This window comes from Rhinolophus sinicus, linkage group LG01 (genome assembly GCF_036562045.2).
Source record: "Rhinolophus sinicus isolate RSC01 linkage group LG01, ASM3656204v1, whole genome shotgun sequence".
Lineage (NCBI taxonomy): Eukaryota > Metazoa > Chordata > Mammalia > Chiroptera > Rhinolophidae > Rhinolophus > Rhinolophus sinicus.
In genome coordinates, this window is record NC_133751.1 from 158,835,614 (window position 1) to 158,845,536 (window position 9,923).

The 9,923-nt window shown below is 43.5% G+C and overlaps 1 pseudogene; it reads right to left on the reverse strand.

The window, feature by feature from the left end:
* Positions 1-360: 360 nt before the first annotated feature.
* Positions 361-2,061, reverse strand: LOC141567597 (oligosaccharyltransferase complex subunit OSTC-like; annotated as a pseudogene).
* Positions 2,062-9,923: the final 7,862 nt, after the last annotated feature.

The window sequence follows — 9,923 nt, forward strand, 5'->3', positions numbered from 1 at the left end:
AGACCTGAGGGAAGAGCCTTCTAGGCAAAGGGAGTACCTGAGCGATGGCCCCAGGCAGAGCTGCCCTAGTCCTCAGGAGGGATGGAGGGCCCTTCCTTCCTCCTTACCTTTCCAGGTGACTCTGCATGCAGCATAGCTCTGGAAGAGGGTCTGTAGACAAAGGAAATGTAAGAAAAACCATAATGTTGAATAACAAACAGAAAGGCCTGCAATGTTTGTTATGGCCAGTTTTGCAATAAGGAAGACATTAGACAAGTAATGGAGCAGTGCTTAGGTTTTCATTGCTATGTTCAAAGGTAATTTTTTTAATTAGAAAAATTATTTCTGCCCCTTTCATGTGTCTTATTGTTCAGGAAACAATCTTACATATGTATCTGAGGTAATGTACTATTACACACGCTGTATAAAGGCAAAGCACCATGGGTAAAGCTGACCAGTTGTCCAGAGTTCTCGGCCTAGGGGATCTTGCTTTCTGATATTACATTAGTTTCTGAAAATCAGAAATGTCATCTCCAAAAACTGTTAAGGGGGTTGCAAAAAATATTTAGTTTCTTTAATATTATAGTTGGAGAAATGGAGTATATTTTTCTTTAAGAAATGAAAAACTAAGAAGAAAATGCCACTTTACATCATTGGTGCGTCAGTATAGGTCAGCAGGAAAAAGTACTATGACAAGCTTTTCCTTTGATGCCAAGAAAACATTCTAGTGCAAGCTTTAATATGCTTCCTATCTTTTCATAGATGCTTCCTTTTCTGCGGCTCTTCATCCTTTTCCACCTTTCATATTAGAAGGTTGGCACAGCCTTCAAAACTTCATTAGCAAGGAGCAAGTCCATCATCCACTGGTTTCTTCCCAAAAGGCACCATAACCGTTTGGACAGCCCGACAGTCATTCTCATAAACATTCTGGCCATGAAGAAACTCAATAGGACACAAATGCAACGAAGAGAAGAAATCTACTGCGTTTTGGACTGTTGGGTGCAGGATTATGAAAGCCAAACCTCCCACTGTGAACAGGAAGCTGGATGCGAGTTCTTGTATGATACAGGGTCCATCTACTCTATAGGCCAAGAAAGCCACTGGCCTCTGCGGCCCATGTTCATCAGTCCTAGAGCCAACGCTGGGAGGCCTGACGGTACCACGAAGACACCTCCTGTGAGGAGGAAGTGAGACACCACCACCAGAGCGCCACCAGAGCATAATCTGTCATGGTGGTGTGCTCGGGGCTGCTTCTTCAGCTTCCGGTGGGGACATTGGAGCACCAAGAACCGGACGCGGTACAGAGTCTTCATGTTGGTGCCACAGGTCGTTCTCGGCCTCAAGCCCCACGTGCTACCCAGAAACAGCTAAGGTAATTTTTTAAAGACATTAACATTATGAAAGTATTAACTGGCAATTGCTTCTTACTATGGGGGAAATAACAAATACACGTGTGAAAGGGCAAACCCCCCTTTGCTTCATCCACCAGTCCCTGCCTGTCTCCCTTCTTCACCTCCCGCTGACTCACCGGGTGCCCTGCAGTTGGACTCGTCACCGACACGTCACTGCAGCTTTCCAATAACCATCTCCTACGCTTGCTCTTCCACCTCATTCGTACTCTGAAGTCATCGGACATTGTGATGGAGTCTGGAGAGGAGTCCCTACCCCTTCATGTCCTTCCTGTATGTACTTGGGCGAGTTACTCAGCCAGCCTGTGCCTCGATTCACTGATCTGTAAGGTGGGGTTTATCTTCACATTGTTCTGCAGTTGGACATTTAAATTGCTTTCCGTGTTTTGTTATCATAATTTTTGGTATTATAAATGTTATTGCAATGCATATGTGCACATAAACCTTGTTTTGACATTTATGCCTATTTCTTACACTTACTCATTTAAAATATACATAACATAAAACTTCCCATTTTAACTACTTTAAGTGTACAGTTCGGTGGCATTAAGCACATTTACATTGATGTACAACTGGCACCAACATCCAGAACCTTTTTCGTCTCGCAAAACCGACACTCCATACCCATTAAACAATGACTCCCCGACCCCCCAACTCCCTGTCACCGCCAGTCTCCTTTCCATCTCTGTGCATTGATCTTTTTTATCTTAATATTCCACAAAACATCCCATTGCTCCACCACACTGATGACGTTATGCTCACTGGATCTGATAAGCAGGAATTAGCAAGTATTTTATTTTTCTCCAGCGTTACGGAGATATAATTGACGTATCACTTTATGTAAGTTGAAGATGTACAGGCCCACTTTCTGTGGGAGCCCCTTGGCGCCCAGCCTTCTCCCATTCCCTGAGTGCTGCATCTATGGGGGCCTGAATTCCCTCTTTTCATTCTCGTCTCATTGTCTGCACCTTGTACCTCACAGGAGGACAATTAAGCCCCGTCCTCTCCCTTCAGCCTCTTCGGGACCCAGGTCTCCTCTTTCGTTGGGCACCCCCTCTTACCTTCCCCCTAAGACCCTTCTGGTGTGACCTTCAACACTGTGTTCTTTATGCGTCATCCATACCCAATTAATTACTCCTTCTGCCCCGGCTCCCCAAATCCCTTCCTCAAATTCTGGTGACTCCCTCTCCATCTAACTTTTCAATCCCTGACGCCTGCAAACGGGCTTTAGGTCGATGCTTCTCATACTCTCCAGATGAAACACAAGCTCCGTGTACGGTCTCCGCACCCTCTGTGGGCCGGCTCCAGTTCTTGGTCCTCAACCACCACTTAGGCCACAGCACTGGCATAACCTTTTGAGCCGACACAGAAATGTCTTGTATTTTATCACATGAATCCCATCAACAATCTGAAAGTTGGGCATCATTTGTGCCATTTCACCCAGGGAAAGAAGTGATTTTCCCAAGGTCATACATTATATACAGGATTAAGACTTTAGCTCAAATTTATCCAGAATAAAGGCTGAAGCTGAAAGCCTATCACTCCTTTAGTTCTTAGAGCTCTCAGTTTTTTCCATCCAAACCATCTGTTGCAAGTACTTATTCGTGTTGTTTCCCTTTTCCTACTGCTCCAGCCTCTTACTTCCTCTGTTGTCTCTGGCCAAAAACTTAGAACGCCTTCATGCCCTGCCTTTGTATCTTTAAAGACTTTGCAGAATGAAATGGAATGCCCCTAGAAGGAGCATGGGCTGCATGGCTGAAACTTGGAGGTGCTGAGAAGATTTGTTGACTGGATAATTTTTTTTTTACTCTAATGTAGAAAAAGTAATGTGTGCAGAACGTGGGAGTATAGACATTAAATAAGTGATTCATCCACCACTGAGCCAACCATTTTTGAGTTCCGGAGAGGTAAAATTTCATGATTGGAATTGTGAACAATGTGAAAAACCAGCGAGAGTCCCTGCTCTCCTTAGATTAGCAAGAGATATAAGACGAAGACCCAGATAGTAACGAAACATGGAAAAGGACAGTGCTGGCAGGAAGCACAAAGTTCACCTGTTACTTCACATGATGACTAACAGGAATATACTCAGTTGGAGAGTCTGAAGGTCGAACTCATGAAGGAAGTGGACATTTGAGCTGGTCTTTACATTCATTAATATAGTGATTAACTTGACAGTCTAAGCACCTACTACTGGCCCGCTGCTAGGTATACGTCAGAGACAGAACACATGCAGGCCCTGCGCTCAGGGCACTCATTGTCTAGTGAGGAGGAAAGTCAGCCCACGCACGGATGACTACACGGTAACTATTTGGTGGCAGTAGGAATAAAGCACAGGGTCTGTGAGGTGTATGAGAGTGTGTAATAGGGAGATACGACAGGGCTGTTCCAGACGGATAGTATTTGAACGTACAGAGAGAGTGGGTAGAGGGAGACGTCTAGGTGGAAGGAAGAAAGCCTGGAGCTACACAAAACAGTGTAAGTTGGGATGAAACGGGCGGTGGGAAAAGTATGCGTACCAGCCCCAGGAAGGCCTCCTTGCGTGTCAGGAACTTGTACTTGATTTGTTAGAAAATGAGGAAACCTACAAAGGTTGAAGTGATATGATTATTTCTTAAGATAGAGTCTCAAAAGTGAATTATCGGGTTAACAAAGATGAACGCTTTCAAGAGTTTTAAATTCATATTGCTGCATTTCTCCCCAAAAGGGGCTGTATTAATGTACTGGACTAGGAATATGCGAAAATTTCAGCTTCATGATGGCTTCAACTGCACCATTACTACACAGAAAAATATTTTTGGCTAACTTAATAGGTAGAAAATGAGTTTGTTCCCTTATGTAAACTTTATAGTGAGGTTTACTATACATGCAGAGAAGCACACAAATCATGAGTGAATTTTCACACAGTCAGCAACCAGCACCCAGATCAAGAAACTAAACGTTACCAGCACCCCAGAAGCCCCTGCCATAAGCCCTTCACCCTCCCTAACCCCACCCAGGATAAACACTATCCTGACTTTTTACACCATAGGTTAGTTTGGGAAAGTGGCATTAATTTTCATTTCCTTAATTACTGGAGGAGCTAAACATTTTTTCATGTCTTAGTTGCTGAATTGCAGTTCTTTGTAAATTGTCTTTTCAAGTTCTTTGTCCAGGAAATGGTTAATTCTTAAGCAACCTTCTAATGTCGACTTTGGCTAACGTTGGACTACAGCCTTCACAATATTGTTCAAAAATGAAGACGTGTACCTGTGTCTGTGTGTTTGTGCTCTCCTGACCTCACTCTGACAATACTCTTATTTCTGCTTCTTTACTACAAAGCAAGATGGTCTCTCTCTAAACAACACCTGGCCGGGTAACTTCTCGGTGTCAGAGTTGAGCCTAAACAGACCCTGCTGTTCTTTCAGTGTCTTTAAGAATGACAGAAATAGGTCACTAAACCTTTTTAAAAATAGAACTGACACATTTGGAGAAAGCATTTTTCTGCTGAGATAGCACACAGGACAAGATGAAATGATCTCTAGAGAGCAGATGAATTTAGACATTTGGTGTCAAAAATAAATATTCTTAATTGTAATAACTCACAGGGAATATATTTTCTTTCATAAGAGAGGTCTCTAAACAGCCTGCGTGGTTTACCCGAACAGCCTATGTGGCTTTCCCATTCAGTTCTAAGGTGGGTTCTTCTGAGTTACAAACAGTAGCTTGCTGACCCCTGCCCAGCCACACCTGGCAACAGCTGTTGATGGAAAGAGAAGGATGACATCATCAACTGTGGTCAGTATTTGTTCCCTCACCAAAGCCAAGGTCTCCTGTTTTGCTGGGTTTGCTTTCTTCCCTCCTCAGTGATTACACATACTCACCCATGGATTCATACCCACAGCTGTGTAACAGGCAGGGACAAGGCTATCTTGCCACCTGGGCACAGCTCATTAAACCTTTCCAAGCTTGACTGATCTATGGCAAGCCAGCTGCAGTATCTTTGCCCACAGGCTCCCCATGAGCTGTCTAGGGGCCCCAGATCTGCTCTGTGGGGGGGCCCTTTTCAGCCGTCTGAAAGCTCTTTCTGGCACCCCTACCTTCCTGCCCCAGCCCCTCCTCATACCCCTACCCACCCTGCTGCCTTCAGAAGCTCCATGCGTCTCAGGGGTGGACACTACGTCTTCTCAAGGGATTCCCTAGGAGCTGCCAGAACTGACATGCTTGGGCTCCACTAACAGGAGAGGCAAGATCTGTTGGCTGGGAAAACAGGACCTGGAATTACTACAGAAAGACACTTTGAGTCAGCCCCAAGAATGGCAAGAAGACCCTGAGGGGTGTGGCTGTCCCAGGAGCATGAGTGTGTGTGGGGTGCGGTGATGGGAGCCAAGGAGGAGAATGCAGAGCTGGGTGGGGCAGGGAGACCTGTGCTTTCGGAAGGTCTGGCAGCAGGGAGGGGGGGTGGAGCAGGAAGGGACAGGTGTGAGACACTTCTCAGAAGCAGAACAGGGGACGAAAAAGAGTTTCTGAAATACAACTGACAAGTCCAACAACAAAAAGAAACCTCACAGGGTGATCTGATCATAAATTCCTAACTGGACAGGTGCTGGTGGGTAGACATGCCCCAGGCATATAACTTCTTTAGTAAAAGTTTTATCTTTGCCTTCAGCCAGCCCTGCCCATTGTTTTTGTGCATGTGGGTTAGCACACCTTTGACATAAGTAACCACCCTCGAGAGAGGAAATAATCTTGTTAGTGATACTGAAATCGCATCCCCGCCTTGCTTTCTCCCACCTCCATGCAATCTTTCTTAGATCCCTCCTTCATTTCAAATGCATAAAAGAAACTGCAAAATTGTCATTCTCTGGAACATTTGAGATCTTACTTCTAGGCAACTGTCATCAGTTTGGGCTCAAATACACTCTTATAAAAATTCTCTACAGGTTTGGATGGTTCTTACGTCGCCAACACACAGGTGGTACCTGATGACTGACATGGCCCCAAGGGAGAAAGACTAGTCAAAGATGCTGATGCAGCACTTTTGAACCAGAACACACTTCCCTTTGTAGAGTCTGGGAATAACATGTAGTTACTGCCCAAAGGCTGTTTTCATTCTTCTGGGTGTAGGGAGGGCAATACAGACAACAAACTGGGAAGCCAATAAAAAGATGATCTCCCATGGTGCTAAGTGCTCTTGCTAGATAATTTGGGCTGGGGGGCAGGGGGCAGTGATCAGGGAGGATCTGTGAAGAAGTGACATTCTAGCTGAGACCTGAATGATAAGGAGCCAGTCAGAGGAAGAGACAAGGCAAGAACATTCTAGGAAATCAAAAGTGCCTCTGCCAAAGGCCCCAAGATAGGAATCACGCCAGCACATTTGAGGAACAGAAAGACCAGTGTGAGTTTTGCAAGACAAAATTGTTTTCTGACCAATGTGCTGACCTGCTGCTGGAGCTATACTGCTTTAGAGTTTCAACTTTGGTTTCCAGGCACTATGGCTCATTCTAGACCCTTCCTGCACCTCTTCTCTCTTTTTCTCCAAACAAGCTACATTAACAAGTGAGACCAGTAACCATAAGACCCCATCTGGGACTCGGGAAGACAGTAAAACAGGTTCAGTCCTTCCAGAAGCCAAATAGAGAGGGGCCCTGGGGCTAGCCTGGTTCCTTTTTTCAGAGCTGAGGTTGTTAATCACTGTTGAACCAGGAACCCTTTTAGCAATTGGTAACAAGTTGTGGAAAATATACACATGTAATTCTGCACACAATTTCAGAGGTTTGGTGACCTTAAGGAAAGCTCATTATCAGCCCCCTTCTAGGGTTTCTACTTAGGCAGTCCTTTTTAAGCTAGTCTATTTTCTCATTAAGGCTGTGTCGCTTCCACAAGAGAGAGGATCCATGAAAAAACTCACCTTATAAACAGTAAGTTAGTTTATAAATATAAGTTCTTATGATTATCATATCTTCTAGAGAGATATATCTATATGTGGCAAAATGTAACCTTGATGACAGTAAAAACACATTTGCACAGTGTTTTTTTACACACATTTCTACTTATATCATGTTATGCTACTGACATCCTTGGCATGGGGATAGGAAGGCACTGTCCCATTTCACAGATGAGGACACTGAGGAATAGAAAGCTAAGTGGCATTCCGGCAATAATGGGGCCATTTGGCAGCAGCTCTGGAACCAAGGTCTTGTCACTCCCAGGCCCAGGCTCTCCAAGAAGCACAGGTGAAGGCCTGGAGACACTGCAAACGCCAAGGCCTGGAGACACTGCAAACGCCATCTTTATGTGCACACCCTTGGTGCACCCTCCTGGTGAGAAAAAGAGACATGCAATGATATTTTCTAACATGCGAGCCCGTCTATAGAAGTATAGAAGTCAAGGTTGTGTAGATGGAGGGAACTGGGCCACTAGGGCTTCCTCATGGCCAATGAAACCTAACAAGTCATTTCCTTTTTCTTCTAAAGACTTACACAGCATTTCCTCCTACACTCCAGCAAACATGAATCTAAAGGAGCGCCACCTAGTGGCCCAGACCATACGAATTGCTGCTTATTTCCTCGCCACTCCACTCACACTCCACCGGGCCACCTCGCTGATCAGAAAATTGGACCCAAACATCTTACCACTTACCAGGATAAATACCAAATGGATCAGAACTCTAACTGTAAAAAACGAAACCACACAACTATTAGAAGAAAACATGGGCGGATTTATTTATACCTTGGGTGTGGGCAAAGTCTTTCTATGACTCAATCCCTATGCAAGCCCAGGGCACTCTGAGACCAGCTCCTCCAGCTGTGAGAGAGGATATGGAGCAGCTTTCTCCCCCATGTGGCATCCACCCTCCCCAATGAGAGCTAAGTGACTGTCCTCAAGCTTCCTTGGGTCAAGGGGAGGGATGAGATAGAAAGAGATTAAAAACCAGTCAGATTGGTGTAGCTCACAGACCCTCCCCCCCCCCCCATCACCTTCTTGGCAGAAGGAAAAAGTGGTTTTACTGCTGTGTGTCACAAAAGGGAGACACTTATGACATCAAATGCATGAAATTCAGGCCAAGCCCAGCCCAACTCCCACATAAATGCTTTCTAATGAAAAATAAAATACCCAGATGTAATAAAAGAAAACAATAAATTTAATATTAAAAAACCCTGCTGCGTGGCAAAAAAGAAAAAAGCAAACTGAGAGAAAAGCTTTGCAACATTTATCACAGATAAAGGTTAATCTGTAACATTAGGAATATAAGGAACATTTAAATATTGAGAAAAAAGGCCAAAACTTGATAGAAAATTAGGCAAAACGCATGAACAGACAGTTCACACACACATACAAAATATGTAGATCTGTAGATGGACCTTTAAAGTATGAACAGATATTCAGCGTCACTCATAAGGCTATAGATGCATATTAGAACTACATTGAGATACCAGTTTTTACTACTTTCTCGTAATCCTTGGTGGCAGTGCAAAATGGTAGAACCCCTATGGAGGGAATTTGGAATATCTAGCAAGATTACATATGCATTTCCTAATTTCAGGAATTCACACTAACAGTACACTTCCACAAATATAAAACTATATATATATATATATAAAGTTATTCATTGAGACATTACTTATAATAACAAATATTAGAAACAACTTAAATGCTCACCCATTAGGATACTAACTGAATAAACTATGATGAATTCATACAACGGAATAAAATAAGCACAGGAAGAGTAAGCCAAAGACTATTAATAAGAAAAACGGCTGCCTGTAGAGGATGGGTAGGAATGGAACAGAAGGAATAAGAATAGGTATAAGACTACTGAGTATACTTTTTAAATATATAGCTTCGACTTTTGAACTATGTAAAAGTTTTATATATTAAAAACAATAATTAAATTTTAACGTATTTGAAGAAGGTAAAGCCGAAAACTAAATGCAAACACAAACAAAGAAACCTAACTGCATATCAAATTGATCATGGAAACACAGTTAATTTCAATGACTTGTGGATACTGTACTTTCACTGTATACCTTTGGTGGGATGCATTATAAGAACAAATAAAACTGCAAAGAAGTGCTCGATTTTTCTTTGAAGTCTTCTTGTTAGAAACGGTATGGCTGGAGTAATTCTGAAACTATTGTGAGAGCATTGTAGGGTAGAGCAAATGACTAACTATATTGATGTTGGGAATCTGGGTTCTCACTGTGGAGGAGGAGAAATACAAACGTGGACTGGGAAGGAGAGGAGGAATGCCATGGAGGGGAATTTTCATTGGAGGAAATTTCTTTGAAAAAATTTCTTAAAAAAAGCATTTCACAGATCTGTCCACTGAGAGGGGTCTATAAGCAGTGACATCCCAAGAGCAATGAGCAAACTTAGTGGCAGGTGGTAGGTTTCTGAATGCCATTGTCCATTAAAAGAAACCGTGGAGAGATGGCTAATTCCAGGTCTGGGACAGGGGAAATACAAAGTGAGCCAAAAAGCAAGAAAATGCTCAAAGCCTGATGGGAACATGTCAAAAGGACACAGACCGCAGCTTGAAGGAACTTCTGCGAA